Source organism: Mytilus edulis, chromosome 8, assembly GCF_963676685.1.
Source record: "Mytilus edulis chromosome 8, xbMytEdul2.2, whole genome shotgun sequence".
In the NCBI taxonomy this organism is placed as follows: domain Eukaryota; kingdom Metazoa; phylum Mollusca; class Bivalvia; order Mytilida; family Mytilidae; genus Mytilus; species Mytilus edulis.
This window is the reverse complement of record NC_092351.1, coordinates 81,040,489-81,061,983: the sequence shown is the minus strand read 5'-3', so window position 1 is coordinate 81,061,983 and position 21,495 is coordinate 81,040,489.

Genomic DNA, 21,495 nt, shown 5'->3' with positions numbered 1-21,495 from the left:
ACGTGTATAATGATAGCCATATGAAAAAGCCTTATAAAATTTGAATTATGTTATAGTTTTTAAAACTCAACATGTCAATGATAAAGCTTAGAAAAATCAAACATTTTCCGGTCAAATTTTCAAGCATAATTTTAAAAATTCATTTTCACGTTATAAGATTTCATTTTTATGGTTTGCCTTGTAAAGTAAAGGCAGCTCATTTAGGGTTGTGATACTTTGCAAGCGGAAGATACAAAATGAACTAAATTAATTTTCAAACTAACAAGTCAAAAACGCACTTACAACGCCTCGAGATAAAAAAAAAAAACAGAAGACAAACTCCGAATGAATCTATTGAGTATTCTTTTATTTGTCATTGTGAATATTACTTTTGCTGTTTAGTCTGTTTTCGATGATATTATTGTGCCATGGTAAATGTTTTTTTTATATATTTGATGATTAAGATAATAACACAATGTTGACTGCTGTACCCCTAGTTTTTACATTTTTAAATTTTTGATTAAAATGTCTGTTTGGTTTTTTTCACACATCGTTGTCAATATAAAGTAATTGTATGCGACTGTCATACAAGTGAGAGATTTAACAAGCTATACAACCAGGTTTAATACACCATTTTTTGCCTAAGAAAATGCCTTAACCATGTCAGGAATATGACAGTTGTGGTCAATTAGTGTGATGTGTTTCAGCCTTTGATTTTGCCATTTGATAAGGGACTTACAGTTTTGAATTGTCCTCGGAGTTTAGTATGTTTGTGATTATACGTTTTTCTTTGCTAATGCATACTAAACAAAAAAAAATCATTTCTGCTTGACAAATTAGGAAACTAAAATAAGTTAAAAAATTTTGAAATTTCATAAAAAAATCTAGCAAAACTCAACGTCACGCCAACATGATGTTATGCGAATAAAACTCTCAAGCTGAAGACAAGTCCTTTACATGTACGCTAAAACATCAGATATTATCACGTAAAGATAAAGTTTAAACGGTTAGTTTTATTTAATCTTATAGTGTTTTGCATTAATTAAACATTTATTGAATTCAGATTTTAATAAAGTGGCCTACTCAAAATATACTTGTGATGGTAACATGATGTCATGGGAATAAAACTCGCAAGCTAAAGATAAGTTTGTTACATGTACTCTAAAAATAAGATAGTACCACTTAAATATAAATTTATATCAGCCTACTCCAAATGTACTTTTGATAGTCAATAGTTACCAAATAAAACATGATTTATTTTAAAACTTTTAAAAGTGCATGAAAGTTTTCATTTGTTTGAAATGTTTGATCTTTTTGTAAGTAATCGCCCACGTTTACATATAATTTTCTCTCAAAATGTTTACTCCTTTAATACATCATAAAGCGTACGTGTACATATATATTTGTCATTTATAAAAAAAAATATAGATTTTGCAAATTGTTATGCAACTTTTGAGGTTAATTGGTTTGAAAAATGTCACAAAAATATTTTGAATTCACTTCATGAAAATTATTTCCTTAATAAGATTTGAAATTGATTATTTTCATAAAATTTCATTTTTCAATTTGGCTTGAAGTATTGAAAAATGAAAAATGCTCCAATGGGGTGCATTTTTCAATTTACCTTGAAATATTGAAAATTGAAAAATGCTCCAATATGAGCATTTTTCATTTTTCATTTTGACATTATCTATTGAAAAATGAAAAAAAAAATGCTCAAATCAAAAGTATTTTTCATTTTATTTTGCAATACAAAAAATTTTGAAAAATGATCCGATAGACATTTTTTTTTCTAATTTCTAATGAGAAGAACGAAAGGAAATTTGCTTTAATATGGGTGTTTTAAATTTTCAAATTGTCGACACCAATTTGAAATGTTTCACTGACTTTTTCGTTCCCCCCCCCCCCCCCCCATTGTTTTAAACAAAATTTCTTGAAGAAATTGAAGTATTGGTACTGCGTTCCTTGATTTTACTAGACTAATCAAAGTCTCACGACAACAAGACCGGAAGAAGAAAATAGATTTCTGCGTTCTGCGCAGATCCGGAAATTAAAAAAAGCGACAAAAAAAGTTTGAACGATTTTAAGTTCATAAGTATAATGAAAAATTTGGGAAATTGTTTTTATTGATTTTTTTACTGTTATTGGGGACTTCGTCCCCATAATATGAGACAGACATTACCTGTGAATGGGGACGAAGTCTGTATGTTTTTTTTTTTTTTTTTTTTTTTTAAATCAAACATGTTTTAAAAAGAGAAACGGAAATACCGCAACGTTTCCGATTTTGGTTCTGTTGTTAGAGATTTAGTTGTGACGTTATTTTAAACTGGATTCCGCTTGTATTCGCTTCACTCAAACAACCGGTATGACCCGATTTTTAGGGCATAATTTGCCCTGGAGATTTCAATGAGATTGGACGATACTTTGTTACATACAATGTAACAACGTACAATATCAGAACATGTAAACAAACAGAACAATTTGTTTCCTTTTGCATAGAAAACCATTAATTAATGCGCCAAATACATCCCTATTCTAACTTTAAATAATGTATTGCATTACATAAAGAAAAATATCGAAAAAGGGTAGAAATTTGACATGAAAATAAAATTCCGCTAAATTTCATGAATGATTTTCACAAATCAACGTGACGCCATACAAAATAGAAACTTTTAACTGAAGGCTGTGGTTTCGACAAAACATTTTAACCTGTGAAAAAAGGTTCCATTCGATTTTTGGAAGGAAAAAAGATTATTCCTTCTCATTTGCGATAACATTTCTTGGATTGTAGCATTTAATAAAGTTTCATGGGTACAATATAAAGTGCTGTGTAATACACGTAATTTAATTTGTCGACGTATCAGATTCTACAATAGATCGGTTCACACCGTCTGTCTTTGAACAAAATGTAGAAGTCAGCAGAGAACCAGCTTAACGTTATTTAAGTTATGACGTCATATTCAATGTAAGCAAAGAAACGCTGTCAAACAAACAATTTTTAAAAATGAATTAGTATTAAGTTCCTTTCTTCTGATACATTTTATTCAAAGTCTCATGAAAATAAGACCAGAAACGGAAGTAGATTTCTGCACAGATCTGGAAATTTAAAAACGCGACAAAAATTTTTTTTGAACAATTCTGAGTTCATTAGTACAATGAAAAATTCGGGAAATTTTCCCGATTTTTTTTATTGAATTTTCTACTGTAATAGGACGAAGTCTGTATGATTATTTTTGGTAATTCAAACATGTTGATAAAAGAAACGGAATTACCGTAACATTTTTGATATTGGTTCTGTTGTTAGGGATTTAGTTGTGACGTTATTTAAATTATGACGTCATATTCAATGTAAACAAAGAAACGCTGTTATCCAGGTAACGTTTTTTTTCATATCAAACAATTATTAAAAATGATTGAATGTTGAATTCCTTCCTATATTTGTTGACAAATATACATTTTATTCAAAGTCTTCATGCAAACAAGATCGGAAACGGAAGTAGATCTGAAAAAAAGTTAACGATTTTGTGTTTATTAGTAGAATTCCCGAAATTTTTTATTTTTTTTATTGATTTTTCTATCGTAATTCCCATATAAGCTCCCTATATGTCTGTTTCACAGCTCTTTGTAATCACGGTCCATACAACAACACGTTCAGAAAAAAATAATTCTGAAAAAGTATATAGCTTTTGATAGCAGTATAATAAATAACAAAAAAGGGAACTTAACATTACAAACATCACAAATTAATCGAAATTCCAGCAATTAAGTCCTTGTACGTAACCGGTTCATATGAAGCAATACCGGTCTGCAATTTACTTCGCTGCATTCATAATTCACCTTTTCATAATCTAAAGAATCATGGGTAATTTCATTGTTCGTACCCCAAAATAAAAATAACGTCACGTCATTGGTTGAATTTCCATTGTTTATAACAATTTTAACCAATTACAACGTTTTGGTATACACTTTTGAAAATTTTACCCAGGATGCATAACATTTTGAAAAGGCGAATTGAGGTAAACGACTGATACTGAAATCACTGATCTTGTCTACTGTAAAGGCAGGTAAATACGTAATTACCAGTATCATTTCAGACTTGCTATTAATGAGACGTAAACAATTCTATTTTACTACGTTTTCGATCTATGGTGAATATTTATTGCAAATAAACTCATCATAGATACAAGGATTAAATTTTGTAAAAATTTGATTATCTATAATCATGATCATATAAAAAAGATGTGGTATGATTGCCAATGAGACAACTGACCACAAGAGACCAGACATTAACAACTATAGGTCACCATACGGCCTTCAACAATAAGCAAAGCCCATACCGCATAGTCAGCTATAAAAGACCCTGATAAGACAATGTTAACAATTCCAACGAGAAAACTAAGGGCCTTATTTATATAAAAAATGAAGAAAAAAAAATATGTAACACATAAACAAACGACAACCACTGAATTACAGGCTCCTGACTTGGGACAGGCACATACATAATGTGGCGGGGTTAAACATGTTAGCGGAATGCCAACCCTCTCCTAACCTGGGACAGTGGTATAACAGTACAAGATAAGAACGAACTATAAAAATCAGTTGAAAAGGCTTAACTCAAATCATGTCGTTTAGAATGTCAAATGGTCAAAATTTATATGAAATGCACAATTGAAAGTCTAAGTATTTCATTGTAAAAAAAAAAACACATTAAAAAAAATTACAACATTAAAAAAAATTACAACATTAAATGTCTATTAAAAAAAATGTTATTAGTAGCCTAACTTTTCTTCGAAAGCTGCCTTGTAGCGGCATTATCCTGCTCTTTTTCCAAATCTGCAAGAGTGTCCTGCTGTGCAAGTGAAATGGATCTAACACGGGTCAGCCATTTATCGTCCCCTTCCGACGGACTTTCATCGTTTCCTCAAGACCATACTCGCAAAGGGTGTCAATGGAGAGCCGAAAATTCATTGGGTTTTCTTAACTGTGTATTGCTAATTTATGGCATTTGAGAAAGTACAGAGTTTCTTATTTCAGCCAATCATACTACAAATCTACTGATTTTACAACATGAATCTACAACCCGAGAAAAGTTTCAGAAATTTAACCAAAAAATTAGATGTTAAGGCCACGGATCAATTTCGGATTCCGATCCGTACAATGTGACAAAATCAGACAATCACGGATCTATCTAGAATATACCTTGAATCTTTATTCACTTTAAAACGACTAACAATGAAAATAACGCAAACAATGTCAAATAGAGATCAATTGTCTTTATAATTGCGTACCATTCGCAACGCACTTAGACACTCAAATCATTAATATTGCATTTCAGTTAGGAGTGCTAACAATACGTATTATTGAACAAATTGTAAAAACTAAGAGACCAATTTACTCTTTTTAGCCAAGAGACGACAGAAAAATATTAAGAGTGAACATTAAAAAAACGTGCATGTTAAGGTAGTAGAACACATTTGACCGCGGTTAATTTTTCAAATAGGAAGGTCATTGTGCAATACAATATATTTTTAGATAATTAAAAATGATACAGCCTTCATAGTGGGTTTTCGTGTAGATGAACGTCACGATTTTGTTTTGTATGTTTTGTAGGCCATTTTCGGTTTGACAGTCCGTATTCTTACATCCGTCCTGCGCATAGGTTCAAAACTGATTATTATGCTTTTCAACAATTATTTTACGCTTGCCAATGGGACGGTAGTAATTTCTTGACCATAGGGATAATGTTTGGTTTTTAAGAATTATAATCACTTTCAAACACTGCCCAAGAACCAAAATAGTTAGTGAACTGAATTACTTTTATCATAATATTCATAAAATAAATTTGAATAGGTATGATGACCGTTTACTTTTTCTGATATCGCTTTAAACCTAAGGCCACTAGTGATTTAATCATGCAATGGATACAAAATAAATGTTCGTACAATTGTTTCATTTTTTTACAGCTGATTTATCCCTCAGCTTTAGTAATATGGTCAGTAGATTCTGTACTGTTGGTTCAATTACAGTGTCCAGATCTATTGTGAGGAATGTGAATACGAACGTGCCACATACAGTTTTATGGCAAAATGAGGTGAAATGCATGAACTTAATTTGACCTCTGAAAAGTAAACACCAATGGTATAAGAGAGGGGCGTAAGATACCGGAAGAACAGTCAAACACATATATCGAAAATAAACTGACAACGCCATAGCTAAAAATGAAGAAGACAAACAGTCAAATAATAGCACACAACATAGAAAAACTAAAAACTAAGCAACACAAACTCCACCAAAACTGGGGGAGATCTCAGGTGCTCCGTAAGGGTAAGCAGATCCTGTTCGTCTTGTGGAAAAGGTATAACTTAAATAGATTTAAACTTTACTTTGAACTAAATTTTGAGGACATTTTGGCACATTATTACCCCACTTGTTGCAATCAATTAAATAAAAGGTATTATATTTCACCATTTAAACTAGTAGAAAACAAAACTATAGACGATGCTGTTTCCAAACATGTCCACATACATGACACACACAGCAAGCCTTATTTGTTCGAAAGCAAGGGAAAGAAGGTGGTTAAAAATTTTATATATCAATTTTGACTTTTTACCTTACTGTGTACAGACTTGGGCTAATTGTAATTGTAATCGTTAATTAGCTGTAATCGATTACAATTGTTCAAGTAATCATTGTAATCATTAATCAGCCAAAAATCTGATTACATGTAATTTAATTTAATCAATTACTTTTCAAAATACCCTGTAATCCTGATTACTTTTAGATTACATTCTGATTACAATGAAAAAAAATTTAAAACAGTGTTTATGGTCAATAAATGAACCTTTTTGTTATTCATATTTGATAAATGTTTATCATGTTAAAATAGTTGTGTTTACTTTTAGCATATTAAATGATGTGTATACTTCAGTAAAAAATAAACTGATGCAGTATTGAAAAGTCATCACTGGCCTATTGTAAAAGATATTGTGCATATATTCATAATTTAAAGATGGTACATGTACATATATATTTGATAATAAATATTCTGTTCAAGTAATACTATTCTTTAGTTTAACCCCTGAATTATAATCTTTTGTTAATATTGTGATTTTAGTCAACTTTGAATTGACATGTAGGAAACCTATTAAGGTTTGTTTTTAATGCAATTACCAGTTGTGTATAGCTGTAGGGCAGTATATATGATAAAAGATAAATTAGACATTTGAAAAATTATCTAATTAGCACAAACTAAATTAAAAGTTGGAAAATATTTGGTAGATGTTTGAACTGGACATGCAAAATTTAATGATTTTAGTACTTATTTTTTGTTTGCAATTTAATTAAACAATTCTATTAAAATTTTACATTGTCAGTAATTTTTAACTGGTAACTTTATTTCCTCAATATCGTAACTCCTAGAAACTGCACCTTGATGTACATATAAAGTCTGGAAGAGGTCAGAAGACAAACATCAAATTCTTTATAGACCTTTATTCAATTGATTTCAAAATAATTCAGAAATAATTGATGATAACGTGTAATGGGTCATAACCAGTGACATTATGTGCATGTATATATGTTGTGATTTTTTCGTGGTTTATTAAATAGATGAAGTTTGAAAGTTATTATTTTAAAGCGTATCAAATAAATCCTTTCTCACATATGCTATTGTTATATTAAACGTTTAATTATTCGCATCATTCAATTTTTTTTTAATTCATTGTAATCAGATGTAATCATGATTACATTGCTAAAGTAATCATTAATTTAATCAGATACTTTCAGAAATGATGTAATCAGTAATTTAATTTAATCGTACAAATGACAAAGTAATTGTAATTTAATCAATTACATTGAAAGTAATCGGACCCATCTCTGACTGTGTATTACTTCTTGAAAGTATTATAACAATGCTAATAAGGATAATTTATGGTATACAATTTATAACAATTAATACATATAACTTACCACAGTTTGTTCCTGTAAAACCTGTAGAACAGGTACACGTGTATTGAATATTCTGAGGACTGCATGTTCCACCATTTTGGCATGGCATCTCGATGCATGCTGAAAAAAAATGTTAAAACGATCAATATTTCTGTTTACAAAACTTTTTCGAAAAAAAATAGGATTTTCTTTTCCCTGGCATGTATAACCTTTAATAGCCGTATTTGGTACAATTTTTTTTAGAATTTTGTATCCTAAATGCTCTTTAACTTTGTACCCGTTTAACTTTTATAACTATTTTGATCTTTGCGTCACTGGTGAGTCTTGTGTAGGCGAAACGCGCGTCTGGCGTAATATATGACAATCATGGTACATTTGATAACTAATTAAAATGATTCTTATTTCCTTTATAAGTCTATCATCATTAGCAAAGATGTATGAAGACGTGGAGAAGACGTTAATAAGTTATAAAACATGTGTCTGATCCATTTAGCATTTTGAACAATATTTAATCTTAAACTATTATCTCTTGACAATGGAATTTAAAAAAAGTAGTCTTTTGGTAGCCAAATTCACAGCAGGTAACATGTTTCAAGTAAAATTAACTCAGTTGTTATTGCGTTGGTACTGACACTATTTTAACACATTTCTAAAATTCCTCCTTGATAGTTTAAAAAAGTTAAAAAATACAGAACTCTTATAGAAGAATTCACAATGGAAAGTACGTTCTTAAATATTAAGAAACTCTCAAGCAAAGTTGAATTCAGCTGACTTTGTTGTTCTTTTTATGTAACATGCAGTTGCTTAATTTTCTACTTATTTGTACATCTCTGGCAAGCAAATGTTCAGATTTGAGTGTTTTATTTGAAAGGATGCTATTTTGAAAAACCGAAATGATTAATGCTGTTTTAGCACTTGTAGAAAATCAGGCATATGAATACGTACACTGTACCAGGCTATATTTAGTTACATATTGTAGTGGGGGAGTAATCTACCCATATCCAAGACATGAAACATCTGTGGGAAAATCAGAACACCTATTTTTTATGATGTATATCATAACTTCTTATTGCAGGTTACATGACAAGGATTAGTATGTGTAGCGAAAGAAAAAGAATCACTCTCCACTTGACATATATTCGATTTACTTTCTGGAAAATGTCACTTAAAATTATTCAATTTTAAAAAAGTAAAGTTATTGAACACTGAATTTAAGTAGGGTCTTTATATCTTTTGCACACGAGGGTGACATGTTTGCAAGATAATACAATTTTAAGGCTATAAGGGCGGAGACAAAACATGATAAAATTCACAGAAACATATATTTTATTTACGAAACCCTAACCAATGATAGCAGGCTTATAATTTGTTAGACGATAAGTTCACCATCAGTAAAATACATACTGTGGATTCATTATTGTTCGTTTGGTATAAGTTTTCGTGGATTTCGTTGAAACAGGTAAACATCGAAATAAAATGTTCAACGAATATCAAATTTTCTATAGGCTTGTATGCCGATTTCAGCAAAAACATGAAATTTAATATCCACGAACATGTAGGTTTTCCTTAATCGATGAAAATTGGTACCCACGAAAATAAATGAATCCACAGTACTAGTCTTATTATTTGTTACATCACACGCGTGTTTCGTCTACATATGAATCAATTTACGGTCAAATTAAAAATAGTGAAGGCAAAATTCTAACATGTAATTGGAAAGTATTGGAAGCTAAATATCAAATGCAAGATGCAGGACAATATATGAAGCAAACCTCTTGAGCATGTGGGTAGATAAAGTCAACAAAGTAACCAAATTAATTTTATGAAATTTAAAAATCAGTCATTGAACCGACTGTCATGTATGTCTTATATTTATTTACACAACAGAAACAAAAAACCATAAATGAAACATAGCATTTCCAGACATCCAAAGAGTTTCTGACACCCCAACAATAATTTATAATACCGTTGATTTAAGGTTTGTGAAAGAGCACTAAGAACAACATTACAAAAATATAAATAGTTGAACATTTACTTGATGAGGAAAAAAAATTCGATCAGTACACTAGTAACCCGAATTTAACTTGAACGGACAAAAACGTGTTAACGCTATTTAAATGAGATTGATCGTTATTTGATAAAGATTGACAAAATTAAAAATTATATTTAATTCATATCAATTCATATCAATTCATTTTAACGCCAGTCAAATAGATTTCTCTGCGGTGAATCAATTGAAATCAAGTTGCTGGTTAGTTGCGTTAAACTAATAGGCCACGCCCCCGTTAAACTATTTCAAACATGCATTAATTCGTTTTAAACATGGATGAGACCCGAGCTTTTTACAGGTAAATCACCCAAGCAAAACGACCTCGATGTATCTATCGTTTTTTGTTTCAAACTTTAAATGCGTATAGTCTTATTAAAGTCACATGCTTCACAATTTAAAACGTTGAAACGAATGAATAATACACGTATCATGTTCATATGTAAGGAATTAAAATAAAAACATTAAAATATATATGCACACGCGGTTTAAAAATGCAAAACTTGTGAATCTGTTGAAAAAAAAATAGTTAAATATAAACATGATGGTTTTCTATATTGTACTCGTATTCAAATGTAGACACGGAAAACTATGTACACAAAAATTATTTATTGTGTACATAATTTAAATCGGTGTATTTCATATTTTCGGCATTGACTGTAAAAAGTGCTTAAGTCCTTTATGAGTAAAATACAGAATTAAAAATAACTCTACCTTTTTTTATATTTCTTTAATTTAGAGGTAAGCTTCTGGCCAAGTGTCACTGATTCTGTCGCAAATCATTTACTTCAATAACCAATCAATTGTATTCTGAAAGAAGTTGATTTGTTTTCTGTACGAATACATTAAAAATATTTCTCACTGAAAGTTATGTTTGCAATCGATGTTCAAATACAAATCTACAGTATCTATATGAAAGAGACTTAATAATATATTTTTTTATTATTATTCTACACATGCATATTTGAAGGATCGAAATAATCAGTTCTACAAATGGGTGTTATTTTTAAAGACTTGAAACTTTACAATTATCAAGTGAATCCATGAAATTGTTATCGACGCACCAAACTTTCATACGATCTTCTTACTTGTTCATTACATTCTAAAATTAAAATCCTTCACAAATTGCAAAAACTTGTATTCTCCGGCTAGACTGCGCAAAAGATAAATCTTGCTTTGTTTGTGTATACACAATGTTTTGAAGGCCGATATCCAGTTTGGCTAAAAAAGAATTAATTTGCACCACAAGTTAATTACGCGAATTCTTTTTTTGCATAACTTTATCATAAAAACTGCAACATTCATTAGCGCCAATAAAACAATCATTTAATTGCGCAAATATTATAGACTTCTTTTCAAATGTTTCTTCTTAGTGCACTGAGGAGGTCCTTTTAGGTATTTTCATGTAGGTACAGAAATCGCAAACTGAAAGGGCCTCCTTAGTGCACTTAGACTGACAAAAAAAGTGCACTATGGACCTGATGGAAAGATAGAATTGACACAAAAAAACATAGCATACGGAAGGAGAAGTACATAATTTTGAATTTTAGTAATTATAAAGTTATTCAAAAGTTGAAGTAGGTATTCTAATGTTACATGTACGTGTAAATAGGTTAATAGTTTCGAGATAAATATGACGCAATTAATAAAATTGAGAATGGAAATGGGGAATGTGTCAAGTTTCATTTATTGGCGCAATTCATATAATAAAAAAAAGAGATGAGCGCGATTCAAAACTTTACAATATGACAAGTTACACCTAACCGTTTTGACAAATCAGTAAATTCTTCGCCCGGGGATATACACCTGCCAGTAATCTACCTTCAGTAACTTTAAAATACCCAGCCGTGTCATTTCCGTATATTGTACATGTAGATAGCAAGTGTGATACATGTATATACACCAGAAATACCCATTCAAGTGATTTTTAATTTCAGAAGAACTCCATATCGGGTACATACACATAAAATTACAATAATATGAAAAAATGTATTAATAAGTTCAAATGTTGTTTTGGTAAATGCACCTAGGTATGTATTTGTAAACTTATGTTAATTCATTATTTCATGTCTCTTTCTTTTTTTTTGCTTCAATTAATTTTTTGTATCTTATAGACTTATTCGTTAAACGAAAAAACTCACAAATCTGAATAGAATCATATGGCAATGAACATGTTGAATGATTTCTCTAACTCAAAACTAGTTATACATGTACATGTAGATGCCTCTGAAATTATATTTTTCTCGTTGGGTTGCTTGTTCATTAATTGACGTTTACGATATATTCTAATGTTCAGTATTTGTGAAAACCGCTCATTTATCAATTTTACAAGAAATATTATAATACTTGTAAGTCATGAACATTGAAGTTTAACTTTCTATCATTTTTTCGTATACGCACAAACATACAATAAAATGAAACACTTTAAATCGGTTTAAATTATGCAATGCATTTTGAAAATATAGTTTTGAAAAACCGGATATTTTTGATTCATACTTTTTCTATCCCTTTTCTTAAAAATTAGGACACGTGTCACTGGTTAATATAGAATACAATTAACGGTACCAATTTTCTTGCACTAGATGCGCATTTCGAAAATACATGTCTCTTCAGTGATGCTCGAGGCCAAAATATATGAAATCAAAAGCAAATTTAATATAAAAGACGAAGAGCTATAATCCAAAAGGTCCAAAAGTATAGCCAATTTCGTGAAAGGAATACTAGTGAACCATGAATAATCCCAAACAACAAATTTGTGATTCAATTTGGTTTGTCACACTTGCTTATATTATCAATATTATGTATTGTTTTCGGCTGAGACGACTGTATGTAAAAAATTTATAGTAGCCTCAGTTTTCGGCAATATTGAAACAAATTGAATATCCTTTGAATTGCTTCTTAAGTTATTTTGATATATATACTGAGCCAAAAAAGTTTAGCAACAAAATTGTGAAATTTTGTTGTATTACAAAATCATAAAATTTAAACATATAATTTTAATAACACAAAAATGGAATTATGATATGTCAGAAGCAACATGAATGTTTATCACTCACATTAATTAGGATTTTCTTTGTATGGAGCGCGGGAGGGTCAAAATGCTTAAATGAGTATAGTGTTTCTCAAAATCAATTTCTCAGCCATGCCTTTAGTGCACCAATGAAGGATTGACAGGAACACCAGCAACTTCCCTTAGTCAATGCAGTACTTTTTTAGCCGAAAAAAACTTGTCACGTGTTGACGTAAAGCGAAGGAAGCGCTCCTCCCTTGACGATAGTTTTTTCTTGTCTACGAGATATCGACCTATCCTATGCAGTTGTAATTTGTCGATATCTGTTTGTTAGTCTCTGAACTGTTGCCTAGTGCACATTAAATCGATCCATGATGTCAACAACCCTCATTCCGGCATCAACCGTTTCAAGACCTTTCTGACTGTCATTTTCGGGGTGGCCTGGTTGACGCCCCAAGCAAATTTTTCAACGGTGTTTGTGTTTTTCTTACCAATGGTGTGTTTCTGAACGTTAGTGAAAAAGAATTTTTTAATATCGTTTTAAAATTACAGGTACAGAAGGTAAAACATCATTGACACGTGCAAAGCTGAAATGGCGCGAAATCAATCAGCAGGAAAAAAGTACGACTGTTACAGGTAAAACTAAGGATTATATCAATGATGTTTAAATATTTTTTTCCAAAAACAAAAAAAAAAAGTTATAAAAAAAAGTGTTGCTAAATCTTTTTGGCTCAGTATATATACGGAAAAACAAGGTGGATATTTAATCATCGGCTCTCGTGAAGTTTTCTTGTAGGTTAAAAGAAGGGGACAGTATACCTCTAAGTAATAAAACTTTAAGATTTGTATTCTTTAAATTGTATAACGTCTTAGTCTGGTTTTCTCTTCAATTTTTAGATTATATTCAGAATCACGTTTTAATGCCAGATCTTTTATCATTTGTTAAATCAAAGACATGTAGTAGATGTATTTTTTTTTAGACCAAAAAAACTATCATACGGTATTCCACATGTACGGTGAATTAAATTATTGACAAGCATACCACATCTTCTTATATTCATTCGTTATTTGATGAAGATCTTCAAACGGATAATTCGCGATTTTTCACTTTAAATAAATGATTTTGAAAATGAACTTATTGATAACTATACACTTTTTAATTCTAAATAATTATGTTTATCCAGAGACATATAATTGTATTATATGTCTCTGGAACAAGCATGTGCATACAATAATGCATGTATGTATACACATGAGGTTCTCGCTACATTAAAGACCCGTAATTTAGGCCTGCCTCTTTTGTCTGCTCTATAGTCGGGTTTTTGTCTCTTTTACACATTCCTCATTTTCATTCTCAATTTTTGTAATATACGACGGTATATTGTTCCTGTATCAAATACCATGTACATGTACATATATGAGGCTATGAAAGTAAGTTTACAGAAATAAAGATGATAGTGGAATAAGCACTTTAAATTACAGAATAAAGAGATGAAAATATAAAGAATAGATTAAATGATTCATGATTGCTTAACGCCCAGTTACAAATATTACACTCTACCCCTCCATCTTTTTGTCCATCCTATTTAAAATGATTCTTATAGGAGGGTCTGAGTTGGGGGGGGGGGGCTGTTTTTCTGTAAACATTTAATTTTCACCCCTTTTTTTCTAATCTTCAAAAAATAAGTCTATTCTTTAAAAGTAATTTTTAACGCATTATTCTCTAATTTTTCCCCAGTTTTCTTTAATCTTTAAAAAAAAAAGTAAAAATCATTCTTATAATGAATGAGAACGGTGATTTCCAAACAACAGCAAGGCTTTCATTTGTTACTCAACAATGACGTGTTGGTGTGTATTGTTCTGCATGATTTAAGTGCTAGTTCTATGAAGTAACAAGTCCAAGTTTTCATCAGTTCTTTCCAGTGATTTTGACTACACATAAGAAGATGCCAATGAGACAACTCTTCGAAGAGACCAAATGACACAGAAATTAACAACTATAGGTCACTGTACGGCATGCAACAATGAGCTAAAGCCAACCGCATAGTCAGATATAAACAGGGGCGGATTCAGGCTTTTTGAAAGAGGGGCTGTAGTTTTGTAACGAGGGGAGCGAGGCGAAATTTTTTTTTTGCCCCTTTTTAGGACTTAAAACATAAAATAAGTGAAACATGCACTTTTTAAACGGTTCCTGGCGTGGGGCATGCATATTTTGTAGTTGCTGGTAAGGTGTAAGGGTTGGACATTTTAGATGCTGCATCTCCCTATTAATTCACGAAGTCTAGTCTGATTAATCATTTAAAAAAAAAGTCCAAGCAAAAGGGGAGGTGTACGCCCTCTACGCCCCCTCTGGATCCGCCACTGAATTTAAAGCCCGAGTAGAAGTATCGGAAACCAGTTCATATTGACTGAATTCTATAGTCTGTTACCACGAAACCAAAAAAGGTTTACCAAGTTTGTTTTCACTTTTATCATATTTTTACAATGATAACTTTGATAATTTTCTTTAAATTTTAAGAAGAGAAAATTCTGTTACCAGATAATGTTTAGCATTTTCTTTTATTAATCATTCAATAAAATTCAGGTATCTTTTAGCGTTTTCTTTTATTGATCATTCAATGTTCATTATATTTTTAGACCACACATTTCTCTAATCTTTATTTTTTATGCCCATTATTCTCTAATCTTCATTTTTCAAGAACATTATTCTCTAATCATTGAACCCCATCCAAACCCTCTTTTTTTATTATGTTGTACATGTACTGTTATACCACTGATCGAGACTATAGGGTGAGGATAGGGAGCCCGCTAACAATTTTACCCTCGCCACATTATTTATGTATGCGCCTGTCCCAAGTCAGGAGCCTGCAATTCAGTAGTTGTCGTTTGTTTATGTTTTACATATTTATTTTTCATTCATTTTTTTTTTGTTATTGCCGAGCCTGCAACTTTTGTTGCAGAAAGCTCGACATAGGGATAGTGATCCGGCGGCGGCGGCGGCTACGGCGGCGGCGTTAGCTCACTTTTTAAAAGCTTTATATTTTAGAAGGTAGAAGACCTGGATACTTCATACTTTGTATATAGATGCTTCATGTTACGAAGTTTCCGTCAGTCACATGTCCAATGTCCTTGACCTCATTTTCATGGTTCAGTGAACACTTGAAAAAAAAGTTCAAATTTTTTGTAATGTTGAATTCTCTCTTATTATAAGTAATAGGATAACTATATTTGATATGTGCGTACCTTGCAAGGTCCTCATGTCTGTCAGACAGTTTTCACTTGACCTCGACCTCATTTCATGGATCAGTGAACAAGGTTAAGTTGTGGTGGTCAAGTCCATATCTCAGATACTATAAGCAATAGGGCTAGTATATTCGGTGTATGGAAGGACTGTAAGGTGTACATGTCTAACTGGCAGGTGTCATCTGACCTTGACCTCATTTTCATGGTTCAGTGGTTATAGTTAAATTTTTGTGTTTTGGTCTGTTTTTCTTATACTATATGCAATAGGTCTACTATATTTGTTGTATGGAATGATTGTAAGGTGTACATATCTAGCGGGCAGATGTCATGTGACCCTGACCTCATTTTCATGGTTCAGTGGTCAAAGTTAAGTTTTTGAGTTTTGGGCTTTTTATCTAATACTATATGCCATAGGTCAACTATATTTGGTGTATGGAAATATATTATGATCTTTATGTCAGTCACGCAGGTTTTATTTAACCCTGACCTCATTTTCACGGTTCATTGCACAGTGTTAAGTTTTTGTGTTTTGGTCTATTTTTCTTAAACTATAAGTAATGGGTCAACTATATATGTTGTATAGAAGCATTGTTAGCTGTACATGTCTGCCTGGCATGTTTCATCTGACCTTGACCTCATTTTCAAGGTTCATTGGTCTTTGTTTAGTTATCTTGGTTAATGTTAAGTTTATGTGACAGTTGTAATAAGGCTTAGCTTTATACCTAGGACTATCAACATAATATCAATAATTACTATAGAAGGCGAGACATTTCAGCGTGTGCACTCTTGTATAAATAAGGCGGTTCGTTTTCTTGTTTGAATTGTTTTACATTGTCATATCAGGGCCTTTTATAGCTGACCATGCGGTATGGGCATTACTCATTGTTGAAGGCCGTACGGTGATCTATATTTGTTAAAGTCTCTGTCATTTTGGTCTCTTGTGGACTGTTGTCTAATTGGAAATCATACCACATCTTCTTTTTTATATTCCTGTCCTTTTAAAATGCCCATTATAGACATATAATAATACATTAGGCTTAACATTTCAATTTATAAATATCAAATAGCGAAAAATTTATATATTTATTCAATAACGACAATGTTGCTGCAATAGATGCCAAAAACATCAACAATATTTTATTGAAAAGAAACGGCATTTTATTTCACTTGTTCTTAAATAAAAAGATGTTTCATTTCATTTGTTATATACGGACACTGTAAATTTTGAATGTAAATGAGTAAAAATTTGTTTATATTTATATATTGTGTCTTATACGCGTCTCATTTATCTTTTTAAAGATTGATGCACACAATGCAAATGTTTAAATGTTTTGTTTAGTTCTGTGATTCTCATTTTATGTTTGTGTGAGACTTTAAAAAATAATAATAATGATAAAATATTGAATCTAAAAATATTCAGAAACTATTAACTTTTCTTAAATTTATACTTGAGTCAGAAAATTAAAACCAGCAGTGTCAAACATGTTTAACACTCAGCGGGCATTCGATATCATTGACATACTATATAGCACTAATCGCAATATGTATACATGTACATATATTTTGGGCATCTTATCAGTAATCTCTCTATTGAAGATGTTGAAATATATGTATTATAATTATTCGCTTATTAGGCAAATTCATATTCTACAAAGATATTTTCAATCATTTTAGTTTTGATAAATACCATTACAAATAACTTATTTTGTCTAGTTTCCTGTGTGAGGATATTTGATTGATAAAATTCAATAAACAATTTAAGGTTGTCGGGTAAATGTGGATTACGGATTAAGATGTTAGATGTCAAACTTGAATTAACAAACTAAGGTGAATTTAACCCGAATATGTAGTTTCTCTTCAACAGTGTTTTAATTCCAATTTCCTTATTTTCATTTAAACTAAATTAATTAGAATGAAAGAAAGATTCGAAACTAAAGATAGTCACAATTAAAAATATGTATTTTGAAAAAAAGACAAAAACCGCCAGATCATATCTGATTTAAATCCAGGGTCCGTATATGCATCTTCTGACTTCAGACTCAGACTTCTCTTGAACTGAATCTTAATGTGCGTATTGGTATGCGTTTACTTTTCTACATTGGCTAGAGGTATAGGGGGAGGTTGAGATCATAAACATGTTTGCGCCTGTTCCAAGTCAGGAGTCTCTGGCCTTTGTTAGTCTTGTATTATTTTAATTTTGGTTTCTTGTGTACAATTTGGAAATTAGTATGGCGTTCATTATCACTGGACTATACATATATATATATATATATATATATATAGTATATATTTGTTAAGGGGCCAACTGAAGGACGCCTCCGGGTGCGGGAATTTCTCGCTACATTGAAGACCTGTTAGTGACCTTCTGCTCAGTGTTGGTTTTTTTCTTTGGTCGGGTTGTTGTCTCTTTGACACATTCCTCATTTTCCATTCTCAATTTTACAATGGTACGTAAATTAAGATTTTATTCGAAAAGACGGGTTTTTCTACATGTTCTACATGTACCAAAAAAAATATTGTAAATGTTTAATGATGATACATGTCCAGATCTAGATCGAACTGCTTTGCTTCGTCGAAAGTACGAATATAGAAAAATCACAGATTTATATTACAACTAGAAAGTCCTCGAACAGTTGAAGAAATCATCAGAATTTGTTTATTGTAAGTTATTTTGTACATGTATAACTATAATGCGAACCCGAAGTTGTGAAATCGCAACTAAGCGTACTTTGGAAAAGCGACGGTTCTATGAAAACCTATTGTCAAGTTCAAGTTCTGTTTCGACATCATTGTAATATATGTCACTGAACGTTAAAATTCAATCCTTTATTTCGTCTTCGTCTTCGTCAAATAGTGCTGTTGGTTTCTTCTTATTATTATTACATACTAGTATATATGAATACACCACAAGTTATTCCTATGTAATCTCATTTAGATATTTAGTAGTTTAAACATATTTTATTGTTCTAAACAAATGGATTAGAAATTTAGTGCATGCAAAGTAAATTTTAAAGATGACAATGATTGCAGTATCTGTGTGAATCTACTTCTCAATCACGCTTCATAAAGATATTACAGAATATTCAAGATTTACAACTTTTCGTGAATATGATTGCCAATGGAATAAACCATGCAGCAGATTTCAAAATAACCATATTAATTTGTGTCTGAATTATAACAACTGAAACTGTAATTCTGCTGTAGTCTAGTGCACCTTTAGAACTTGTATTTCAGATAATTTGACCACGTGACAAGAAATTATACAATAAACATTGGTCACGCACGATAGGTTCTGATGTAAGACACGTACCGTTACAATACCCAGTTTACACGCATCAGCGCACACAGGTTTCTCGAATGGGGCAGTTGATTGGAGGAAAGTTACCAAAAACCACGCCTACCTTTACCTATTATCCAATCAAACGCCTTTGACATAAACATAAATAATACATGAGTAATATTACAGAGATTTTGAAAAAAGTTGAGACTCTAAATTCTAACTTGAAATTATAAATTTATGCTCGTAATGCATTTTCGCAATTTACAATAAATGTTATACATACTTTCACCTATCTAGTGAGGAAAAAATAGAAATTAAAAAATTGCAATTTACAACTATTTCGAATTAAAGTGCACAGCAAGGACGTATATTTGTTTTCCGTCCTTGTGCACAGTTTGTGATAAATGGGTGTCAAAATGTATTAAACAGAAACCCAAAGACCAGTTTCAAGAAGAATTCTTTGCTTTTATGCAGAATCGCATAAATCATAATGCTGTCATATTTTCAAAAAGAATTATCAATTAGAAAACTCCTTTTTACATTTCTAAATTCATATATTACGCAGATATAGATGTGGTAGTTGCCGATTGAGTCCAGAAGGTTTCAGGATTTACACAGAGAAGACAGAATATGTCGTCTCTGTGACACAAACAACATTGATGATGAGTACCATTACATTATGAATTGTAGAACATATAAACTATAGAAAAAGAAGGAAATGTTTAAGGAACTACTGTTAGTCAAACCCTTATATCTTTAAAGCTGATCAACAGTTAAACTCATCAAATATTGTAATATTAGAAAAACTATGTAAAAGTTATAAATGTGAAAGTCAGTCCTCCAAGCTAATTTAATTGTATCGTTTACACATGCATGTACTAATTTTACCTTATAGTTATGTGTATGTATGTTCTTGACAACTAATAATTGAAGTTTTATGAGAAATAAAGTATTCGTATTCCTTTAAACATGTAAACCATAAATTGCAGTACACGAAGACAGCCTACGGGTAAAGTACAAGTGAATATATCACAAAAAGATTATATTTAATCCTCATCCGTACGCGTCCTTGTAAATGCCGAAAACTCTGGATTTTCTTTGAAAATTACCTGAGAGGTTATAAAAGATCTAGAAAAGACCAAAAATGGATTGAAATAAAAGATTTTTGTGTAGACGAGTTACAACATTGCATAATCATGATTAGGAAATTTGAACAAAAAAAGTTCGTGCTCATCTTTGTAGTGGCGAAAAACACGGATATCGAGTTACGTAGACGAAAAAGAATAATTACATTCATAATAATTATGATGTAAATTCACGAAATTAAAAGGTTATAATTAGAAAACAATCAAAAACACGATTCGTCATTCCCCATGTATAATTATAGATTAAAACAAAATTATAATTTTAATTCTGAAATTCAAAAGGCATGTTTCTGATACGTGACAGTTCAGCGAACACTATTACATGAAATGCACGATGATATTGACCGAAAACAAAGGTGAAAGATTCAAATTGTAAAATCATTCGCTGAACGGTAGAATTTCTATCAATCATTCAACGATATAAAAAGACTTTTGAGTGTAAAAGTATGATAGAAATACTTTTAATTTATTGAAATGCCTGTTATATTGTTCCAGTCATTGGTTACTAGTGCATGATTGTCAGTCCATTTCGATATTTCATAGCACTTTTACAAATTCTGAAAAAAAAAAAAAAAAAAACTAATATTCCATGGGAAAAATATATCTTCCCATGAGAAGAAAATTGTCCCGCAAAGTGTTCAACTCCCACAAAAGGGAATCTAACCAACTAAGAAATGCATAATCATCTGTAGATTGATTTTTATATATGAAACGATGTGTATTGATTTTACTTGGTTCAATGTTCAGTGGCAAGTATTTTATATATGCACAGGTCCTGAGACAGATAATCAAATTATCAGATTGCGGGATGACGGACAGGAAGACTCCAAACGTAACAGTGTGA